Source organism: Arachis hypogaea, chromosome 18, assembly GCF_003086295.3.
Source record: "Arachis hypogaea cultivar Tifrunner chromosome 18, arahy.Tifrunner.gnm2.J5K5, whole genome shotgun sequence".
In the NCBI taxonomy this organism is placed as follows: Eukaryota; Viridiplantae; Streptophyta; class Magnoliopsida; order Fabales; family Fabaceae; genus Arachis; species Arachis hypogaea.
Window position 1 is genome coordinate 80562667 of NC_092053.1, and position 4206 is coordinate 80566872.

Below are 4206 nucleotides of genomic sequence, written 5' to 3' on the forward strand. Positions count from 1 at the left end.
CAATATCTCCTAAAACCCAATGAATCCCCATCTCTAATCTACCCATTCTATTTACTTACTGTCTTTAATTTCATGCTAATTCCTCATTCCCATTTAATTTAATGCAATTTAAGCTTCTGTCATTTATTTTCCAGCCATTTAATTTATGTTCATTTACTTTCTTGCAATTTAAGTTTCTCGCCAATTTACTTTCTGCAATTCCCAATTTCAAGTTCGATTTCGCCCAACTAGCACAATTCTTCAATTAACATTGCTCAATCTACCAATCCCTGTAGGATTCGACCTTACTCTACATTGAGTTTTTACTTGACGACAATCCGGTGCACTTGCCGGAAGGAAATTTGTTGAGAGGCAAATTTTCACGCATCAAGTTTATGGCGCCGTTGCCGGGGATTGGTTTTGTATTGACAATTACTAAATTGAAGGATAACTAGATTGAGCACTTTTTTTTTTTTGATTAATTCAATTTTACTTTCAGCTGTCATTTCTGTTCTCTGCAATTTTTTTTCTCTTTAACGTCTTCATTCTCTTTACTTCCCAACAAGCTAACTATACTCTATTTTAGTAGACTATACACTTGCTATTTCTTGTACTTGCTCATTGTATGACAGGTAGGAAAAAGGAAACCTCAACCTCCTTTGATAGTGAACCAGAAAGAACTTTCCTGAGATTAAGGAGGGAAGCAAGAGGAAAAAGAGTTGTTGGTGCAGAAGAAGAGGATGAATACTTTGATATAACTATGGAGGATGATATGGAAAACCATCATGAAGGAGAGGTGAACAATCATGCCATAAGAGGTGGAGCTAACCCTGCTGGACAAGAGAGGAGAGTTCTGGGATCATACATCAATCCAAATCCAGGAAATTGTGGTAGAAGTATTCAAAGGCCAACTATCCATGCTAATAATTTTGAATTGAAGCCTCAGCTCATAACGCTTGTCCAGAACAATTGCTCTTTTGGGGGAAGTGCCCAAGAGGATCCTAATGAGCATCTCACTAAATTCCAATGGATATATGACACGGTTAAATCTAATGGTGTTCATCCTGACACCTATTGATTGCTACTGTTTCCATTCTCTTCGAGGGACAAAGCATCAAAATGGCTGGAATCATTCTCCAAGGAAAGCTTGACAACTTGGGAAGATGTAATGAACAAATTCTTAACAAGGTTCTACCCTCCACAAAGAGTAAATAGGCTAAGAACTGAAGTGCAGACATTCAGACAGCAGGATGGTGAAACTCTTTATGAAGCTTGGGAGAGATTTAAAGACTTCACAAAGAAATGTCCCCTGATATGTTTAATGAGTGGGTGCAAATCCACATCTTTTATGAAGGACTGAATTGTGAATCAAGGAAGGCTGTAGACCACTCATCTGGAGGTTCCCTAAACAAGAAGAAGACCATTGAAGAGGCCACTGATATTATAGAGACAATGGCTGACAATGAGTACTTTTATGCCTCAAATAGGAGCAACAACAGGGGAGTCTTGGAATTAAACCATATGGATGCAATCCTGGCCCAGAACAAGATGATCACCAAGAAATTGGCTGAATTGACCAAGCAAATGGAGAAGACTCAGGCTGCAACTATCCACACTCAACCATCACCCCAAGAAGAATTAGAGACATAAGAAGGAGTTAACTGGGGGGGAGCTAATTACCTTGGAAATTCATCTAGGCAAGCTAATGATCCATACTCTAAAACTTATAACTCTGGTTGGAGGAACCACCCAAACTTTGGGTGGGGGAACCAACAAAGCCAAGGCCAAGACCACAGAGCCCATAATCCAAACCAGTATAACAACTTCACTCACCAAAACTCCAACCAACACCCATACCAGACAACACAAAATACTTATTCACAGCCACCATACCAAAACTATAATAATCACTCTCAGCATCCCAACTTTAACCAACCATCACCACATGATGATGACAGAATGGCCAAAATAGAAGCTATGCTTGCAAACCTTTACAAGGAGTGTAAAGACATAAAAAAATTCCAGAAAGAAGTGAGAGGTAGTATGAAAAGCCAAGGGGAGGTCCTTAAGAATCTCGAATCCTAGGTAGGACATCTTTCACAACAAATTCCGAAGTCTAATGATAGTTTTCCAAGTGACACAGAGAAAAATCCAAGAGGAGAGACCAAGAAAGTAACGTGGGAAGAATGCAAGTCAATCAATCTAAGCAGTGAAAAAGTTCTGAAGGAAGAATGCTCCAGACACTCAGAGCATGATGAAGGAGAGTCAAGGAAGAATGTAAGGGAGATAGAAGAAATGGCTAGCCCTGAACAGAGGAAGGAACAAAAAGAGAAAGAATTCCTCAAACCTTATATGCCAAAGGAACCATTTCCTCAGAGACTCAAGGGAGATGAAAAAAAAAGTCATATTCAAGATTCCTAGATGTGTTTGCATCTCTCAATGTCAACATTCCCTTTATCAAAACTCTCCAACAGATGTCCACCTACATCAAATGTATGAAAGAGCTGTTGAACAAGAAAGGAACCTTAAAAGGGAGACAAATAGTGACAATGAACAAGGAATGTAGTGCCCTCATCAAGAAGGGTGTACTCCTGAAGAAAAAAGATCCAGGAATCTTTCATATTCTCTGTGCCATAGGAGAGATAAAAATTGACAGAGGATTTTGTGATCTAGGGGCTAGCATAAATGTGATGCCTCTATCTCTTATGAAGAAGTTGCAAATCAATGAGCTGAGATCTACGGATGTAATCATCCAATTGGCAGATAAAACTCAGAAGCAGGCCGAAGGAGTAGTTGAAAATGTATTGGTGAAAGTAGAAAACTACTTTCTCCCCACTGACTTTGTTGTTCTGGACATGGAGGAAAGTTACCTCCATCCCATTATTTTGGGGAGACCATTTCTAGCTACTGGTCGAGCACTCATTGATGTAGAATAAGGAGAGTTGATACTAAGAATACATGATGAGCAGCTCACTTTCCAGGCCTCCAAGCCCGTGCATGAATCTGAGCAAGAGAGCAAGAAATTAAAGGAAGAATATAGTGAGAGCTCTCTGAAGGAGAACAGCAATGAACCACCAGGCAAGCATCTGGAGCTTTCCTTGATAGATAAACAAGAAGCTCAAGAGATGAAGCAACCGATGGAGTTCAAGGAAGAGCCAAAACCACAAGAATCAGGAAGATCAGCTAACAAGGATCTCTCTAACACAAGAATCAATGGAGCACTAATGGAAGAAGAGAAAAGAGTTGTGAAGAAAATGCCGATGGGGTGGTACTTGCAAAGACACTCCGATGCTCAAGTCAGAATGGATCCGAGAGGCAGGTGAGAGTTAGGGATTTGTGTCGTACCTGAGAGAGCCCTTGGCTCCCTTTATATAGTTTGCAGTCGTTATTTTATCTTATCTTGTTAGCTAAGATAAGGGAAGTATTTGAATATGAATATCGGTTAGGTGGTCATGCTTGACCGGATGGTTCGGTTGTTAGGTGGGCATGCTTTATCGAGCTGGTTTGGGCCACGGTTATGGTCTAGGCCCAGGTATGCAGGTATAGCTAATTCGAGGGAGGACCCAGGGAACCGGGTCCGGAATAGTTTTTATGTTGTATTATATAGATACAAGATAGAAAAATAAAAAACGGTTTGTCTACCTTAATTTCTTCCTTTCACCTTTTTCTCTTCTTCCTCCTCCACCATCATCTTCCTTCTTTGTAGCATTTCACTTCAGCAAACAAATCAATCCTAATCAAAATAAAATATTGACAAACAAAAACCTGAGAACATCGGTAGAACACACACCATCATTCTCGACAATAAAGGCCACATAAGATCCACTACCCAACATACCATCGCCGCACCACCATTGTCGTTGGACTTACATGCATTGTCTGTTACTAATGCCATGATTCTAAGGTGATGACTATCTTGGTAGTGATGGACAAGAAGGAAGAGGAAAAATGGAAAAATGATAAGATTAACTTGGATAAATGTTACATATAAAAGAAGCAAAAAAAAATATAGGTGTTATGCAAATTTTATGCAAATCTAGGTTGGTTCATTATCTATAATCTGGGAGCGAAACCTACTCCTCTTGTATGAATACCAGTTTCAAAAATTACACCAAAGACTCCATTTTGAACAAATAAAAATGAATGTACTCGAAATGTAAATTAGAATTGAATAACTTCAATATCAAATTATAGGAAATACATTAAATGACTTCAAATTTAAAGAAA

The 4206-nt window shown here is 39.2% G+C and overlaps 1 non-coding gene across 1 annotated transcript; it reads right to left on the reverse strand.

The window, feature by feature from the left end:
- Positions 1-1192: 1192 nt before the first annotated feature.
- LOC112774594 (small nucleolar RNA R71) lies at positions 1193-1299 on the reverse strand. Its single transcript, XR_003189074.1, has one exon. It is a non-coding gene; the product is annotated as a small nucleolar RNA R71 (small nucleolar RNA).
- Positions 1300-4206: the final 2907 nt, after the last annotated feature.